The sequence below is a fragment of the Triticum aestivum genome, chromosome 5D (assembly GCF_018294505.1).
Source record: "Triticum aestivum cultivar Chinese Spring chromosome 5D, IWGSC CS RefSeq v2.1, whole genome shotgun sequence".
Taxonomy (NCBI): Eukaryota; Viridiplantae; Streptophyta; class Magnoliopsida; order Poales; family Poaceae; genus Triticum; species Triticum aestivum.
In genome coordinates this window covers 416,272,557-416,292,297 of record NC_057808.1, presented here as the reverse complement: position 1 = coordinate 416,292,297, position 19,741 = coordinate 416,272,557, and the positions used below count along the sequence as shown (strand labels likewise).

Genomic DNA, 19,741 nt, shown 5'->3' with positions numbered 1-19,741 from the left:
CAAATACCTGAAAAAGATTTGCAATGTAACTACATATGCACCTACTGTTTGTACCTGAAACAATGAGCTATTTCTCATTAAGGAGGCATGCATCCTCCATCTACACCTCTTATAAGCACAATGAATAGTCAACCTGGTAGGATCACTCTTGTCTATTACATACTCACTCTGAGTTTTAATTGAAAATGTAGCTAGTGCATTCCTACAGTCCAAAGCACTAGAAAATATAGTTCCTTCTTTTAAAGAAGGATCATCTCTGTTGTACTGCACATCTGGCCTTCCATCATCAGAATCCTCACTATATCCCATGTCCTGGTCCTCCTCCAACTCATCTTCACCTGCCTCATCAAACATTCCTTCTGGTGGTGGCATATAATCTTCATCCCCATCATCATCTGTCTTCTTGGCCTTCTGTTTTGTAACAAACTGAGGGAAAAGCCTTTCATCCTCATCATTTGTAGGCCAGTCATCAGGAAGTCCATCCTCAATATTTGGATCAACAGAATCTCTGCTCTGAGTAGGACCTGCATAAATAGGCACTTGCTCTGATGGTGTTCCTGGTACCTGCATAGAGCTCTCTCCTGCATCTGAAGCTCTCTTCTGACTGCTAACACTTGTTTTTCTCCCCTAGATATTTTGCTCCTACCTCTAGAACTAGTAGATTGTGATTTTCTGCCACTGCTCTCTGTCAATCCTCTTTTTCTTTATGACATTGATTTCCAATTTGACTGGGAAATGAGCATGAATTCTAAACATTTTTTCTAACTCAGCATCACATTTGACTGGGACCCAAACTGAACTATCAATATCTCAGTACCTGAATTCAACCGCATCATGTATTCCCCACGGGTATTTAGCACAGATATGAGATCTAAACTGCACAAACTTCAGTGTGCTCTCCACTACCAAAGGAAATGAAAATCTTGTGTTCCCTGCTTTTGTACCAGCAGGAACTAGAAGAGTTGTTTCCATTCTACAATCCAAACATATATAGTCCACCCTACGAATGACAATGAAAAACAGAAAAAAAATCGAACCAAATGAGCACTATGAACATAGATGAACACTAGGAATCAAATCGAACTACAATACGTATAGCAGGCTTCAGATCTGAAAGTACTGCACTTACCCCTTCGGATTTGTGCTCCCTTCATGGCCGCCGCCGGCGCCGCAACCACCGTCGACCTCCATCCGCAGCGATTGGCTCCGAATCGCAGCACAGCTCACATAAAGAGTCGGGTCCACCAAATCTCCACCGTGCCTGCCATTGATCTGGAGTTTTCCATGGTGGGGATCGAAGCCGCTATGGTTCGGGTGAGGGAGAGATTTGGGGGAGAGAGCTAGGGTTAGGGTCGAGCGAGAGAAAGAGCAGAGAGAGAGAGAGTGAAGCGAAGAGGTAAGAGAGGGCCCACATGTAAGAAAGAGGGGCAAATATGTCAAATTGACGACAAGTTAGCGGTCAAACAGTCTTGACTGGACGGAAACGGAGCGGAGGGGCATTTCTATAAGTGGCACTGACGGCAGAGGGGCAAAACTGAGCATACCCGAAAACTAGGGGCAAAACTGAGTAGTGGGTTCGAGTTAGGGGCACAGATGTAAATGTCCCAAAAAGAATTAAATGGAAAACACAAAATTAAAGGAAAAAGAAATAATGAATCCAAAACCCCCAAACATTTTAGTACCGGTTGGTGTTACCAACCGGTACTAAAGGGCTCCCCGCCCCCGGCGCTGGCTCGTGCCACGTGGTGGCCCTTTAGCGGCGGTTCGTGCAGAACCGGTACTAAAGGGGGGACCTTTAGTCCCCACCCTTTAGTGCCGGTTACAGAACCGACACTAAAGGGCCTTACGAACCGGTGCTATAGCCAGGTTCTGCACTAGTGGATGTTGTTTTAGCTGTCCCATGTCCCGTTGTACCTGGGCCCTATCTTTGGATCCAGTGGTCGAACAGTTGAGTATGAACCAAGAGGAGAATGCAGGGCATTGGATCTTCACCATGCATGACACTCTTGAGACTAACGATCTTGTTCAGCTTGTGGTCACATTATGTGCGATCTGGGGGGCTCGAAGGAAAGCTCTACACAAAGGTATATTTCAAAGTGCCCATGCTATCAATGGTTTCATCACATCTTACTTGGAGGAAATTGAAAGGTTGGCAAAACCTACCCGAACTGCTTCTACTTGGGTTTCACTAGCTAATAACAGGTGGTTATCCTTTCCAGTAAGCTTTTCGAAAGTGAACGTTGATGCCGCAGTGGGACAGAGTGGAACTCATGGGGCAGTGGCGGCAATCAGCAGGGATCAAAATGGAGTGTTACAAGGAGCCTCGACAATTGTCTTTCGTACTATTTCAGACACAACTACACTTGAAGCTATGGCGGTGAGAGAGGCATTGGCTCTTTCAAAGGATCTTTACAATTAATGCATACATGTGGCCTCCGATTGCAATATTGTGGTGGATGAAGTCAAGAGTGGAAGTTGTGCACAATATGGTGCAATCATTCGGGAAATCAAAGAACGTGCTACTGTCATTATTCCATGTAATATAGTCCATGAATTTAGGAGCTCAAACTATAAAGCTCATAGTCTAGCGAAGCATGCATTAACTTTAGGGGTTGGCTGCCATGTTTGGTTAGGTTAGCCCAGTGAATTTCCTTTTGTCCTTGTAAATGTTGTGACGAATTAATAAAGCTTCGCGAGATTGTCTCAAAAAAAGTTAACTTGTCTAAAAAAATAGATTTGGCTAGAAAATACTCCCTCCGTCCGGAAATACTTGTCCTAGAAATGGTTGATATCCATTTCTAAGACAAGTATTTCCGGACGGAGGGAGTAGAAAATTGCCTCAAAAATAGAAAATGTTCTTAAAAATGGGAACATGGTACCCCTTAGCCGATTGAACGTCGGTGGTGGGTTTTTTCTGATGTTGCATGCATTCGTCCAACACGTTACAATTTCATATTTGTTTGCTCCAAGCATAAACGATCTGCTGCGCTAGGTGTCAGCTTCAAATGTTGCATTCATGTTGCAATTTGTTTTTGCGTTGATGCAAGCATTTGGCTTATTTTTCTTGGCAAATTATTGCAACCAATAGAGATTTGTGAACTTTTGGCTTTTTGGTGAGACTGGATGAAACCTCTCGGTGGGACTGAATGATGATGACCTAAGTACTTTCGCACTTCAGTGTCACCGATTGAAACCACTCAGAAATTTCGATTGAATTTCAATTGACAAGAGAAGGTTGGCAAGTGCTCTTCGATGGGATCGAAGGGCCATCTCGGTGAGACCGAGACGCTAGAGTTTAGATACTGGCTATGTCAAGTGTATCTTGGTGGGTCCGGCTATATGTGTTTCAGTGGGACCGAGAATGACTTTAGGATTTAGGACATAGATGAATGTGAGGGTGTGACTGAGGATTTTGGAGCAATATCTCTAAGCACTTGAGCAGTTAGACCATGATCAAAACCTCATCCCCGCTTAATAATATTGGCTTCCCTATGGACTCAATGTGATCTTGGATCACTAAACCATAAAATGTATAGCCTTAAAGTTTTGTCAATATCATTCCTTAGCATTTTGAGGGGTCCGCATCCACATCCCATTGCCATAACTAAATTGAACTTTCCTGAAATATTCTTCGAGTAGGCATTAGTTCAGTGATGTTGTTATGAATTACCAAAATCATCCGGGGATTAGTTGCACTTTCACCTGCGACCCGCGCCTTGCACCACCTCAACGCCGCCATACACACGCACGAGGCACCACATCTGGCCACCTCACGCCTCGCGCCAGATAGAGTTGCCCTGCCGCTACTGTCCCTGGATCCAGGCGTGCTTCGGCGACCGGAGCCTGCGGCGGCGAGACGATGGAGGGGTTGGGTGGAAAGGTGTGGCAACGCTAAGGTTTTAGCCCCCGAGTCGCCAGGGAGAGAGACGCGGGTGGTGGTGGTGGTGGTGGTGGTGGTGGTGGGGGGGGGGGCATCAATTAGTACGTGTTACACGAACAAAATGATAACAGGACAACATATAGACAAAAGCAATCCCCCATTCGTTCCCTCCTCATTCTGTACCACCATGGATCGTTGTTTATGTTCTTCGAGACTAGGGATTGTTTTTTTAGCTCCAAATCCAGCTCACCCAATTACATGAGAGAGACATGCCACTTCTGAACCTTTACAGTTCAGCTAAAGAACTCTAAAGTTCAAATATTCTCTTCAACACCCTCTCGATGGACAGCAACAACCGCGTTGTTGAACTTGAGCAACTTTCTGGCCCTGCACACCCTCATGTTGAACTTGAGCAACTTTCTGGCCCTACACACCCTCATGACGCCATGCCAACCGACACCGAGCGCCGACAGCCCAGCAGCAACGCCGGACACCCTCCACCGGGCCACCACACAGACATAGGCCAGGAAACCCGACGGCACGGCACACATGGCCACAAGCGCATGCAGCGATAGTGGCACGCGGTAGGGGCGCTTCAGCATCAGGTGCTTGGCACGGAGCCAGAAGGAGGCGAACTCGAGCAACGTGCCCAAGCTATATAGGAAGTTGGCGACATGATCGAAGCCAAGGAATGAGACGGCGATCATGACAACGGTCGATGCGGCGATGGCGACCCACGGGGTCCCGGTGTAGGAGGTGCGGCGAGCAAAAACAGCTGGGAGGAAACTGAGTTCCGCCATCCCGAGGAGCTGGAATGAGCCACTGCTCATCTGGGCTTTAAACATGCCGATGGAGGAGATCGCCGCGCCGCCCCCCTTCCGATACTTAGCCATGGGCCCCCGATGATGCCTGCCAGAATAGATAAAATTATATTTCCTTTGAAGGAGCAAAAAAAAAGATAGTCAGATCATAAACTGCCTTGGTTGTATTCAGCCCGGCTTGATTCTAGAACAAGCATCTGCACAGTTTTATTATGTCCCCTAAAATAAGATATCTTCGGTTTTATGTCTCAAGAAGGCATTAAAATACTGGTTTGCTAATACTAAGTCGCCGGAGTTTTTCTTATGTCTCCAAAAAGAAGGCAACTAGGTGGAAATGTATGTGGTGGACTTTTCACTAAACTAAACTCAAATAGTACAAAGTTGTACTAAAGCAGCATCAATTAATATTGATCGGAGGGAGTATCACATTTTAGAATTGCATGCATAGAAAACCCTAGTCAACTTTGATATAGAATCCAATACTCCAAAGTGGAATTACATGCAAAATCCATATATCGCCCTCTTTGCACTCACTCTTCAAAGTCATGATTTGTTTTAAATATATTAAATAGTGTTCGTCGTGATTTAACATGTACACCTGCAACATTTGGTGGAACAACATACTACGTGTCTCGGATGGAAAAACAATAAACCTAGAATTTGAGTAGTCAATATATATAAGTTATTCAGGCACTCAAAATATGTGTTTTTACTATGCAAGTGTACATGTTATATCATGGGAACATCGATGAAACTTTGCAAAATTCACATCTTTTTGGAGTAAGCAAAGAGAAGAAACTATGGATTTTGTGTAAAACCCTCTGCAGAAATCCGAGAGCATATAATTTATGCATTTTTTTGCATAAACCCATTAATATAAAATAGTATCATCACTAAAGTTAAGCTAGATGCACATCATAAAAGTAGAGTTTCCCTGATTAGCAATTTCACAGAAGAAAAACATGTTTCGGAAACGTGACATTTACCCTCGTATAAGGAGACCGCTGTATAAGCCCAACAATATCTTTTTTTGAGTTGTTGATTGTTGTTGAGATAGCTAACTGCTTACACCAAGCGGTATAAGCCCAACAATATCAACAAAGAAAACAAAACTAGGCACAGATACAAAGGAATATGAGCGACGGCAGTAAGTATATATATTTATTTGCAAGGAGGCTGCAGTAAGTATATTGATACATAGATATCCTATATGTTTTTGTTTCTAATGCATAAGATAGATGATTGCTATTACCTCCGTCTCAAGATATATACAAGACGTTTTTGTAGGCACATGACAAAAACAAAGGAAGCAAAGGAGAATGAGAACGAACAAAATGACGAAAAACTTTTGCCTCACAGTGATAAGAACAATCTGTAATAATTCTGATACTAAGCGGCGTTTGTATGTACCTGCGGCATCGGCCAAGTAGCCAATGACCCAGGTACCCGGTGGTGCGTCCGTGGCACCGGTGGCGGCCATAAGCGGCAGCAGGTAATTGACAGCGATCAGAACAACCGCCACCGTCAGCGCCCGGGGGAACGGCCGATCCCACTAGTTGAGGTTCCAGAACAGCGTGTTGAAGAAGAGCCTCCAGTCCTTCCTCCCCTTCACTTGCGACGCCAAACGGGGCCAGCGATACTATCCCCAGTGCCACCGGGCCCCAGCCGACAAAATCTGGCCTTCACACCGTCGGCCACGATGATAGACTGGACCAGACTATCAACAGTGACATCTGTCAATCTGGAAGCCCTATCTGTAGCATCAACTTCTGACATTTCTGACAGACATGGATGCATGTACAGGGCAGTTCCTACTGCAGGTTTTTTGAACTTCTCAAAGGCTTTCAACTTAACTTATGAACGATTTCTTTCTGCTTGGGACTGAGTTTCAAGAAGACACTGAAGTCTACTAGGCCATGTAGTTTATCCAAGATATCACCCTTGTACTAGTAGTGAAGCACATGTTTTGTTAGTTCTCTGAGACTTCTAATAACATGTGATTTCCTCGTGAAGTTATCGTCATTGCAGCAGGGTCTCTTTGACTGACTTGGTGAATTTATCAGTGACTCCTTTTGAAATCCTGCGAGCTGATATTGATACTTGACTCATTATACAGTCAAGATGATACTATCTTGAAAAACTTTGGGCGTACAAGGTTCAAGATGTTGAACACTTCTGCGGCGTGATTCTGAGAAAGTGTATCAGATAGGACTAACGTGGAGTATGTACTCTGCATAGTGATTCTAGCACATTAGTCGACTCATTCCGAGCTGTATGGCCCTCATCCATTATAAGTAGGTTAGGGAACATAAGCAACATGTCCCAGCATGAAGCTGCAACGGTGCCACCCCCATCACTGTCAATGATCCAAGAGAACCGAGTGTATCCAACCATGAGGATACTCCTATTGGCTTGCCAAGAGTTAAGGATTTCCAACTGATCTGCTTTGTCACCCTTGACTAATACAAATCATACAGTAGTATGTCCTCCACTTGCCACCGTTGGAATTCCCTTTTCCATGTACCTAATATGCCTTTAGGAAGTACAACAGGAGGCCTTCCAGAGGGATACTTTGCCAGGAAGCTCTGAATGAAACTAATCAGCATAAATGTTTTCCCCGAACCAGGGGCATGAGCTAGAATGGTACCTCCTGGTTTGTCAGAGACTAAATTTTTAAACAGAAAGTGGAAACCTGCCAACTGATGTGCTCTCATCTGCTTTTCATGTCTTGGATGAATAGAAATGTCTAACGCAATAATTTCTTCAGCGACTCTAACATCACTAATGACAATATCATTAGAATCCTTTGAACGCATTTCACAAAAATATGATCTTGACCTTGACGCCTGACATGAGGTAAACACAATGTTAATTGATTGTTCCAATGATACATTTAAATTTCATGAATACCATGTAAAAAAAATGAAAATAATGATAATCCAAAGTTCCATATTTGTTACTAAACCCATGTCTTGCACAATGTAGACAAGCCACATCATCTATCTATCTATTATTTGTACTAAAAGCAAGACACGGTAAAAATAGAAAGGTAGACTTGAAAAAGTGCAAAACATCCCACCGTTCGTTGAACAGAACAGCTTATTGATCAAATTTTGGCACAAACTGTTCCGTTTCAAAAAGAAAAGGAAAAATTTGAGCGCAAACTGCATGTTCCACATCCTACCATTGTTTATCCTCACATACCTGTCATTTGTATAATGCACGGCAACAACGCACCTTAAAAGAGTGGTGCTTCCACTTTTGGGAGAAGCAACATACACTAAGTCATCTATTCTTGACATTTCTTCGACAACACTAGCTCACAAGGAACGTAGGAGCCAAATAAAGAATTCTTTTGCACAAATACGACTGTAGAGGGATCACGATCTGATATAGCCATCATTCCATAATATCTAAAGACATGAGTGATGGAATCCAGTAACTAGTATTGTAGCATGTAAAGTAAGTTAACAATGCAAGCACCTTGACACTGTAGTTAGTGTCGCCCAACCCTTCTCTTCAACCAGAAATATAGCTAAATGTATTTTGCATATACACAGGCAAAACATGGTAAGCATTGGACTAACTAAACTGTAGTACAGTCCTTAGATGTAGATAAGTTTATTTGAATTAGATCCAGAAATTCCGGACAGAAGGGTCCTAGTTCTATGTAGTCAAATTTGAATGGCAAAAGCAAGAACACTTGAGTGGTTGTACCAACTGTCAAGATGGCATACCACTACCCTATTATTTATCATCGCAAATTAAAAGAAGCAGTTGAAATGTTCAATATGTACTAAAATCTCCAGGTCTTCAAAGCTACATGCTTAATTATGGCCATTGATCATTATACAGGCAGTCCTTCATGCTGTTTTGTTCATAGAAACTAAACAAATTACCCAACAATATTGAGTTCAAATTTAAATAAGCACATGACATGACCGACGCAAAGAATATGTTAGGGGGTTCATACAAGGAATGATGGGATAAATAGCTATGTGTAGGAAGAATCCAACAACTATAATTAGAGTGTATAGTACAAATACATGATACTAAAAGAATACATTTGGTTTTCTTTTTGTATCATACATGCACGAAAAGTGGAAAAAAAAACTCACTAGAAGGAGGGCTTGAACCTCCGAACTTGTGGTTAACAGCCACACGCTCTGGCCAACTGAGCTATTCTAGCTATTTTGATACAACAAGTATTTAACTGTACATATAAAAGCTACGTGATCTCTTCCATGGCAAATTCCATCTCAAGTGATTGCAAAAGGCATCAATTTTCCAAATATTGATGTCAATCCATGAGACTAGAGACAAGCATAATACGCTCACCAGACATAAACCTTTTACTTTTGGTAATAAAAAAACCTTTCGATGCTCGCAAAAGTTTGAATGTTTGGTCCACTGTCGCATACTGTTTTGTATGGGTCACGCAAATACATGATAAGTTACAATACCAAATAACAAACTAGATCATCTCATACGACATGCAACTTATAATACCAATTCCAATTCTAATATAGGCTCATCATAGCATATCAGGTAAGGCCCAAGAAACAATCAACTTGTCCATTCTCGTTCATGAGGAAACAAAAGCAAAGGAAGCAGTTGCAAATTGAAGGTTTTAGATTGACATTGAAGAAATCAAAACCCACAAAGATGCATCAGTTGACCTTAGACCAGCAAATAATTGAAGGTCCAATTTGAGCGAGTATTTGTCATGTATGTCAAACAAATAACCTGCAAAAGGAAGCATCACATTTTGTTTGAAGCCCACAACTGAACAAGCATCAACTTCATGCTATAAGCTCATATTTGAAAATATGTACTATAGTACGATAGTGAGTCACATACAAAGTATTACGCTAACAGTAGAAAGCCTGAAATTGATCATCTAGGGAACAAAGTTTGATGTGCTAAAATACTAAAAAACGAAAAATAGTGGTAGCAATACAAGGCACTTGTCACAACATTTAGGTTAAAGTTATCTGCCAGATGCTGGATATCACATGAATAAATTCATATAAGGAAAGATGTATGATACATAAAAAAAATAGTAGACACATAACTTATTGGAAGTGAAACATAGCAGAAAAGAACATGGCAATTGGATGTATCATGCATGCAGATTCTAGAATGTTAACTCTAGCTCAGTAAGAAAATGAAAGTTGTGCAACCAAATATTGAAACAACCAACAAGGATTGACAACTACCGTAAGTACTTACATAAGAGTCACAATTTAGGCACACAATGATATCGATGCAAAGGATGTGCAAACAACACTTCAAAAGATTTAGTGACATTAGTATTAAGTAGGATACTAGAATGTAGGAGACACAACTTAGGATGACAAAAATGTTATAGTCACCTAGCAGAGACTTCATGGCAGAAAACGCCGGGGCAAGAGTTTGTAAGACAACATAAGCTATTAGGTGTCTACTATTATATCCTCTTTGACCAGCCTTACTTCATAGAACCCGGTAAAAGGGCAAAATATATGTAGAGAAGCAAGAATCAAGGAGCTGAAGCACTAAATGGTGAAAACAAAAACAGAAAATTAAAGATTGAGACATAGATTGGTAAGGGCATAAACGTAAAATATTGTTCAGTTATGAACAAAATGACAAAAAAAATTATAATAGCAAGAGAATCATATGCATAAAGGGATACGTGCAAGCTCCTGTCTAGTACAGTTGGATGGGAGACTTTCAACATGTAGAGTGTTTGATGCATCTGAAGGAAGAGAAGGCCCATAAGAACCAATATAAGGTATCTGTAAAGATGTACCAAGTCAAGTATGTTTCCTCTTTCTTTTGGTTCTAGAGGAGCCTTACTTGACAACAATGACAATCTCGAACGATTGGAAAGCCATATATACATGGTGTACGTACAACAGCCAGCCTGCCTTCACCTTGCATACAAAAAGCCTTGATGTCCTAGCACATCGTCCTGTTGTCCAGCAGCCCATCCCCACTGTTGTTGATGTTAGAGTTATAATATAAGTCATGTATACCCCTTTATATTTATCCCGTAGTATAAGGGGTTTCTTGCATATGTACCACACCTGTACGTGTATATATATCGGCCTATGGCCTCGTGGGAATACAAGTTGCATATTCCTAACATGGTATTAGAGCCTTAGGTTTTTTTTTCGCACGCGCAACTCGTGCTCTCGATCCAATCTCTGGTCCACGCAGCCGCCGTCCTTCTCTCCGAGCGGTGCTGCTGTCCGGCGCCTTCACCAACTGCAGGTTCATCCTGCTCCGGCGCTGCTCTCTCGTGCCCCCAATCCTACCCCGCCCACCGATTCCCCAATCTTCGCCGCGGCGGGACCTCCACGCCGGGACGCCTCCTTCCCTCCGGCGGAATCGGCGGCCCGCTCCCTCACCGGCGCCAAGCACGCTCCGGACGGCCCCCTGCTGCCCCGCCGTCCCCGTCCAAGCTCGGCGACCGGCTCCTTCCACCTCCGCCGACACTACCAGGCTCCGCGCCGCGCCGTCCGAGGGCTCCGACTCCGCGCCAAGGGACTAGCGACCTGCAGCCGCGGCCGTCCGCGTCGGATCGGGCCCGATCTGTAACTTTGCCCGTCGTTCGCGGCTCTCTCTGCTGCTTTCTCTCGCAAAACAAAAAAAAGTCTGCTGCATCGGGCTATGTTGCTGTCCCTCGCTGCCCGGTGATTCCTAACGGAGTTTTCAGTGTTTGCTCTACTGACCCCGTCTCGCACATGTGCCTTTCTTCCGCGCTTGGTGCTCGTTCGTCTGTGCTATCGTCCCCTGTGGCGACTCTCGCACGTGGTGATTGTCGCTCTACATCGACTCCTCCTGCGACTTTCATCGGTGATTATCGTTCTACACCGGCTCCTCTCACGGCCCCCATCGGATGTGTTGATGCATATGACTCTCTTGACCCGCGTCTTCCTTTAGCGCTTGGGGCTTGTCTGCATGTGCCCTCTGTCTCCTTCATCGGCCTCTACGGATGATGTTGGTTATGCTATGTCACCTCCTCTGGCGGTTTCCGCAGGTGGTGGTGGGCCTGGTGGCCGCTCCTCTCCCAGTGCTACTGCGTCGTCTACTTCAGCTATGTACTTCACCGAGCAGGAGATTGTGGGACTTCGTGGTCTGCTCACTGCCTCCGGCTCTTCATTGCCGGGTGCATCTACGTCGACCTCTTCAGTTGAGCTGCTGACTGAGCAGGAGATTACGCGCCTTCGGTGCTTGCTCGCTGCATGCTCTGGTTCTTCACCGATGGTTTCTGCTGGTTCTGCTACTGACTCCTCTGGCATTGTGAGACCACCTTCAACACAGTCAGGTACATCTCCATGGATTCTTCATACTGGAGCATCTTTTCATATGACTCATGATTCATCCACCTTGTCTTCTATTCGTGCTCTTGATTCTCCTATTCATGTTCTTACTGCTGATGGTACCTCCCTCCCGGTTAATGGTCGAGGCATTCTTAGCACCTCATCTTTTCATGTTCCTGATGTTGCTCATGTTCCTCGACTTACCATGCAGCTCCTTTCTGGTGGTCAGATTGTTGACTCCGGTTGTCGGGTGATTCTAGACTTTGACTCTTGTTCTGTTCTGGACCGTCACACTGGTGCTCTCCTTGGTGCTGGCCCCCGACACCGTGACTCTCAGGGTCTCTGGGAGCTTGACTGGCTTCACCTTCCCTCCGCTGCTACCGCCACCAGTCTTTCCCCCTCTGTTGCCTTGTCTACCAGCTCTTTTCAGCAGTGGCATCATCGCCTTGGTCACTTGTGTGGCTCTCGTCTCTCATCCTTAGTTCGACGTGGTCTTCTTGGATCTGTCTCCGGCGGTGTGTCTTTAGACTGTCAGGGTTGTCGGCTTGGTAAACAGGTCCAGTTACCTTATCCTCATAGTGACACTATGTCTCAGCGTCCTTTTGACCTGGTTCACTCTGATGTCTGGGGTCCAGCTCCCTTTGCCTCGAAAGGAGGTCATCGCTACTATATTATTTTTATAGATGATTTCTCTTGATACACCTGGATATATTTTATGTCTTCTCGTAGTGAGGTGTTATCTATCTATAAGCGTTTTGCTGCCATGGTTCACACTCAGTTCTCTACTCCTATTCGTGTTTTCCGTGCTGACTCTGCTGGAGAGTATATCTCCAAGATGTTGCGTGGAGTCCTTGCTGAGCAGGGCACTCTTGCCCAGTTCTCTTGTCCTGGTGCTCATGCTTAGAATGGCGTGTCTGAGCGCAAGCATCGTCACCTTCTTGAGACGGCTCGTGCGATGATGATCGCCGCCTCTCTTCCGCCTCATTTTTGGGCCGAGGCTATCTCCACTTCCGCCTATCTCATCAACCTTCAGCCGTCCGCTGCTTTGCAGGGTGGTGTTCCTTTTGAGCGTCTGTTTGATCGCTCTCCCGATTATTCGATGCTTCGCTTGTTTGGTTGTGTTTGCTATGTTCTTCTTGCCCCTCGCGAACGCACCAAACTGACCGCTCAGTCTGTTGAGTGTGTCTTCTTAGGCTACAGTGATGAGCATAAGGGCTATCGTTGTTGGGATCCTGTCGGTCGTCGGATGCGTATCTCTCGAGATGTGACTTTTGATGAGTCTCGTCCTTTTTACCCACGCCCATCTTCCTCGGTCTTTTCAGTGGAGGATATCTCTTTTCTCACTTTTCCTGACTCCCCTATCACTCCCGTCGCGCCTGTGCCTATTCGTCCCACTCCCTCTACTTCTCCACCCCTCGTCGATTCACCGCCACCATCTTCCCCGGTCTCCTCACCTAGCATGTCACCGGATTCTACACCTTCATCTCCGGTGACTTCTTCGTCGCCACCCTCTGATTCTACCTTGGCGATTCCTCCTTCTCTTGTTCCATCTCTTCCTCAGCATTACACTCGTCGTTCACGACCTGTGGATGCTTCCTTGGATGAGTCGTCCTCTTCCTCTCAGCCTACTTATGGCTTGCGTTCTCGTCCTCGTCCGCCTATTGATCGCTTTGGATTTCCCACCGCTGGTACTGTTGTTCTTGAGCCGACTTCTTACCGTCAGGTTGTTGTTCATCCTGAATGGCAGTTTGCGATGGCAGAGGAGATTGCTGCTCTTGAACGCACTGGTACATGGGATCTTGTTTCTCTTCCTCCCGGAGTCCGTCCCATCACTTGTAAGTGGGTCTACAAGGTTAAGACTCGCTCCGATGGTTCTCTTGAGCGTCACAAAGCTCGTCTCGTGGCTCGTGGTTTTCAGCAGGAGCATGGTCGTGATTATGACGAGACTTTTGCTCCTGTGGCCCATATGACCACTATTCGTGCTCTTCTTGCCGTTGCCTCTGCACGCCACTGGTCTATATCTCAGCTTGATGTTAAGAATGCCTTTCTTAATGGTGAGCTGCGTGAGGAGGTGTACATGCAGCCACCACCTGGGTATTCTGTTCCTGATGGCATGGTGTGTCGTCTTCGTCGCTCTCTCTATGGCCTTAAGCAAGCCCCTCGCGCCTGGTTTGAGCGTTTTGCTTCTGTGGTCACTACTGCTAGTTTTTCAGCAAGTGTTCATGACCCCGCATTGTTTATTCACCTTTCTCCTCGTGGCCGGACTCTTCTTCTTCTCTATGTTGATGATATGGTCATCACTGGAGATGACCCTGAGTATATTGCCTTTGTAAAGGCCCGTCTTAGTGAGCAGTTTCTTATGTCTGATCTTGGACCTCTTCGCTATTTTCTTGGGATTGAAGTCTCTTCTACCTCTGATGGCTTTTTTATATCCCAGGAAAAGTATATCCAGGATCTTCTTGCTCGTGCTGCTCTTTCTGACGAGCGCACTGTTGAGACTCCTATGGAGCTCAATGTTCACCTTCGTGCTACTGATGGTGATCCTCTCCCTGACCCGATGCGTTATCGTCATCTCGTTGGCAGTCTTGTCTATCTAGCTGTCACTCGTCCGGACATCTCTTATCCGGTTCATATTCTGAGTCAGTTTGTTTCTGCTCCCACCTCGGTTCATTATAGTCATCTCCTTCGTGTTCTCCGATATCTTCGGGGCACGATCTCTCACCGTCTCTTCTTTCCTAGCTCCAGTTCTTTACAGCTTCAGGCCTATGCGGATGCTACGTGGGCTAGTGATCCTTCTGATCGCCGTTCGCTTTCTGCTTACTATGTTTTTCTTGGCGGTTCTCTCATTGCCTGGAAGACGAAGAAACAGATTGCAGTTTCCTGTTCGAGTGCTGAGGCTGAGTTGCGAGCTATGGCTCTTTTGACGGCAGAGGTGACTTGGTTACGGTGGTTACTTCAGGACTTTGGTGTTTCTGTCACTACACCGACTATGCTCTTGTCTGACAGTACAGGTGCTATTAGCATTGCGCGCGATCCTGTGAAGCATGAGCTCACCAAGCATATTGGTGTTGATGCTTTCTATGTGCGCGCTGCTGTGCAGGATCAGGTCGTTGCTCTTCAGTATGTGCCTTCCGAGTTACAGTTGGCGGATTTCCTGACGAAGGCCCAGACTAGAGCACAACATGGCCTATGGCCTCATGGGAATACAAGTTGCATATTCCTAACAGTTGATATCAACTTCGTTCAGCTGGAAGTCCTCCGATGTGCAGCACTGCTCGCTCCATTCAAACCACAGCTTTGGTATCACCTTCTTGAATGCAGTTTCATAGGTGTTCTCCAGAGAATCAGTTGCTACGAGCCAACACTTTCTTTTGCTGCCCAGACCAGTACGCCAGCCCGATTGTTTGACAGGTAACAAAGGGGTTCAAAAAATTCATGGGAAGTAATGTACTGACTAAATGCAATGACCTTCTCTACCGCAGATTCCACAAGTGCCACGTTGATACACCAGACCAGACTATCAACAGTTACATCTGTCAAGCTGGAAGCCCTATCTGCAGCATCAACTTCTAATATTTCTGACAGACATGGATGCATGTACATGGCAGTTCCTACTGCGTTTTTTTACTTCTTATAGTCTTCCAACTTGTAAACGATTTCTTTATTAAGACACTGAAGTCTACTAGATCAGGTAGTTCATCCACTATATCACCCTTGTAGTAGTGAAGCACACCTTTTGTTAGTTCTCTGAGACTTCTAATGACATTTGCTTTTCTTGTTTAGTTATCATCATGCAGTAGGGCCTCTTCTACTGACTCAGTGAATTTATCAACAATAGGATATATGCTACTATCTTGAGAAACTTTGGGCATAAAAGTTTCAAGATGTTGAACACTTCTGCGACGTGATTCTGGAAAAGCGTAAGGACCAATTACGTGGAGTATGTACTCTGTGCAGTGATTATAAGCAACATGTCCCAGCATGCAGCTGCGATGGTGACACACCCATCACTGTTAATGATCCAAGAGAACTGGGTGTATCCAACCAAGAGGATACTCTTATTGGTTTGCCAAGCGTTAAGGATTTCCAACTGATCTCTCTGTCACCCTTGACAGAGCACAAATCATACAGTGGTATGTCCTCCACTTGCCACCGTTGAAATTCCTGTTTCCATGTACCTAATATGCCTTTAGGGAGTACAACGAGAGGCCTTCCAGAGGGATACTTTGCCAAGAAGCTCTGAAAGAAACTAACCAGCATACATTTAAACTTCAATTCATTCCAAAGTTTATATTATGCCACCATGACATTTCTGAAAAATTATAATGTATAACAGTAGATACCGAATATCAGAAAATAACAACTACATGTGCTATACTAGAAAAGTTTCTTCATGCTCGAAATACAGGAATAACCAAAATAACAACCCACGAGGTCTAACGTCAGGCTCTACGGCATGAGCAAATGTGTCAATTTTGTCGGATAAGATGAACAAATGTGTCAATTCTCAGGTATGATTGGCATATTGTGCCCCTTTAGGCGCTTGGCTCTTATAAAAACAGATTTGGTTCAAACAACGTAATAGTGTAATACCCCCTTCGTTCCTAAATATAAGTCTTTTTGGAGATTCCACTACAGACTACATACGGAGCAAAATAAATGAATCTACACTCTAAAGTATGTCTATATACATCCGCATGTAGTCCGTAGGGGAATATCTAGAAAGACTTGTATTTACGAACGGAGGGAGTACAAAGTAAAAAATGTATTTCAAAGCAGTTTCAGGACACCAAATGGGAGTCCCACACGTCCCTGTGGGCCACTTTGCTTGTTGCTAAAAAGTATATCTGGTAAGAACTTCCGAAAAATTAAAACTACATACGTTGCTAAACGGCCTCAGAGTTACAGAAGCATCATCACATATTTTAAACAAATAACATACCTTTCTCCACTGATAATCAATGATTGTGTCAGCCCTTCTCTCACAATCATGCCGTAGACACGGCATACATGGCCTAGATCTTCATGAATCTGTATTTCATGATTGCAGACGTTGTTCACCTCTTTCTCATTGGCTGCCTCTTCAAGTGTGTCGAGCTGGCCAATAAATATAACTAAGTCATTATGGCAAACAACATAAATCCAAATAAACAATTTAATGAAGATAAAGTTTGCAGATTTCCCTTATTGAGCTGAGCTCATCTATCCTCAAACTTTACAAGTTGAATCAATTTGCAGACAGAGCACGAAATTATAAGCACAACTATAAAATTACAAAATGATATGTTTCAAAATGCTGCAGCAACAAAAGTCATAAGTCTGTGATTATAATTTGTACCTTAGAGCTTTGAAGTGCCACTGAGTACTCATTCCAAAAATCTTCAAGACCATCACTTTCCTTTTCTTGTATATGTTCTTCCTCCATAGGCTCATCTTCCCCCATAGGCTCATCTTCCTCCATAGGCTCGTCTTACCCCAGAGGATTGTAAGGTTCTAAGGGCAAATCAAATACTGCTGGATTTGCTTCATTTTTTCTTTTTCTTTTCTTGGCACAAATTCAACATCCCCATCTACTTGGGAGCTTGGATCAACTTTTCGTTTTTTTTCTCTCCTTAGGAAGTGGAGGGGAAACTTGTGTTTCTGCTATTTTCTCCTTATGAGTAGCAACCTACATTGAGCAGGAAGAGTTACGGCTGGAAGATGAAAATTTTCAGCTTTCAATTGGAATAGATTCAGCAAATATCAAACAATTATACTCCATTATTTTCAGTACAAGAGAAAGGGGTACTTGTGAACTAAGATGCGTCAAATAATTATGGATGAACATTAAAAAAGTTGAAAACAAATATAACGGTTTTGCAGTGCCCTTCAGAGATACTGATGAGGCAGTGCAAAGTTGATGCTACTAGTTTGTCATTACAAACATGTAGAACAAAATCGACAATATAACTCTCAGTAAAAAATTGCAAGTGAAAAGTACATACAGCCAGATCATGGATATGTTCCTCAGGTCTTTTCTGCAATATAACTCTCTCAAACAGAAATGCTGATGGTTGATAGCTGGCCGAAGGATACTGATTCATTAAAGTTGCACTTGGACTATATGGAACAATTTGACTGTTTTGGTCTCTATCATGCATTGTCTCATTTACTTCATCAATTCCTTCGATTACCATTCTCATGAGAGCACCAGCCTGTTCTGATGGTATCAGCTGTTTATTTTTCTCAGGCATCAGTTGTTTGTGTGCTCCTGTGCTTTCATCATCATCATCCGAATCAAGAACTATTACGTCAATCTTTTTTTGTTCTCTTTGCTCGATAGTAGTTTTAACACTCGGCCCATAACTCAGAGCGGGCTCGGGCAGAGTAGAAAGGAAAGTTAACAATTGGACCTTCTGAGCATACAAGCTGTCCCACTCCTCGGTAACACTGCCACATCCCCAACTGCGAATCGTATTTGCAGTAAGTGAAAGATTATTGAAGGGGTCGGAAGGCTTTCTTTTTCTGCGGTAATACATGCCTACAGAAACAGATGACTAATTAGTTATTATCATATAAGAGAGAAGAAATAAATTTGCACCAGCAATGGAAGTAGCACTTCTGCTGATGTTGCATATAAGCCCCATGTGGTAGGAGCTAGGGCCCTACCGGGTCTTGGGCGGAGATTGTACGGGAAGGAGGAAGGCTGGCGAGGGCGTGAGCGCGGCGGCCGGCGCAAGGGCACCGTCACGCACGGGAGAGGAGGCGGCGGCGATGAGAAAGGAGGCGGCTAGGGTTAGGGTTCCGGCTCCTCGGGGAGCCGGGCAGTAGAATATGTCTTATTGCTTAATTCCAAAAGGGTGTCTTACAACTGTTTATATAATCTCGATGCTAATAAAAATAAGATAACTTGGGCTAAGCCCCTAACTAAACGCGCCCATTGGGCCACCACCCGCTATGAGTGACGCCAGTCATAACATCTCTCCCCACCTGCACAAATAGCTCGTCCTCGAGCTGGAAGTCTGGAAAATGTTGGCGGAACTCCTCGAGCTTCTCCCAAGTGGCATCCTCCTCCGGAAGGCTGTGCCACTGGATCAGCAAATGCCACACTCCGCGACGCTGCTGGACCTACAACCCTTCGCCGGTCCTGGAAGAAGGCGCCCGTCGGAGGTAGCACCGGTGTGGCCGCCGGCGGGTCTCCGCGGAAGGGCTTCAGCAACCCCACATGAAACACGTCATGGATGCGGGCACCGGTCGGAAGCTGCAAGTGGTAGGCCACCTTGCCTATGCGCTCCACCATAGGAAACGGCTCCGCGTAGCGAGGGCCCAGCTTGCGCTTAGCGCGCGGGTCCAGGGACTGCGTGGAGCGGTGAAGGAGGCGCAGCCACACCCAGTCGCCCACCGCAAACTCCGCCTCGCGGTGATGGTCGTCGTAGTACCGCTTGGATAGCTGCTGGGCCTGGAGAAGGCGTTTGCGCACCTCCGCCAGCATCTCGTCTCGGCTGCGAAGAAGGTCGCCCGCCGCCTCCGTCCTAGCCGTCTCAGGGTCAACCGGCAGGATGGGCGGGGGCGGTCGGCCATAGACCACCTCGAATTGGCCGTCCGTTTGAGGATGGAAGGCCGTACTCAGGCGGAGCTTCACGCCCGCCATCCGGAAGAGATCGCGCCAAACATGCCCCGTGAACACCGGGTCCCGCTCGCTGACGATTGAAGAGGGAAACCCGTGTAGGCGGACAATGCCGTCGAAGAAG

General features: G+C 45.0%; 1 protein-coding gene and 1 non-coding gene across 11 annotated transcripts in view; both read right to left on the bottom strand.

Moving 5' to 3' along the window:
* Window positions 1-19,741, bottom strand: part of LOC123122256 (MAGE-like protein 2) — a 143,231-nt gene that overhangs the window by 83,352 nt on the left and 40,138 nt on the right. For 8 of the 10 annotated variants that reach the window (XM_044542417.1, XM_044542420.1, XM_044542419.1 and 5 more), the window contains 3 exons: window positions 17,996-18,531; window positions 17,350-17,679; window positions 16,954-17,108 (listed from right to left, as the gene is read on the bottom strand). The gene's annotated coding sequence lies outside the window, so the exon portion shown is untranslated. Of the gene's footprint in view, window positions 1-4,020; window positions 4,790-5,824; window positions 7,548-9,380; window positions 9,448-16,953; window positions 17,109-17,349; window positions 17,680-17,995; window positions 18,532-19,741 lie in introns of those variants that run through there. The other 2 variants (XM_044542415.1, XM_044542414.1) reach the window with 2 other exon arrangements.
* TRNAN-GUU (transfer RNA asparagine (anticodon GUU)) lies at window positions 8,817-8,890 on the bottom strand. The gene has a single exon. It is a non-coding gene; the product is annotated as a tRNA-Asn (tRNA).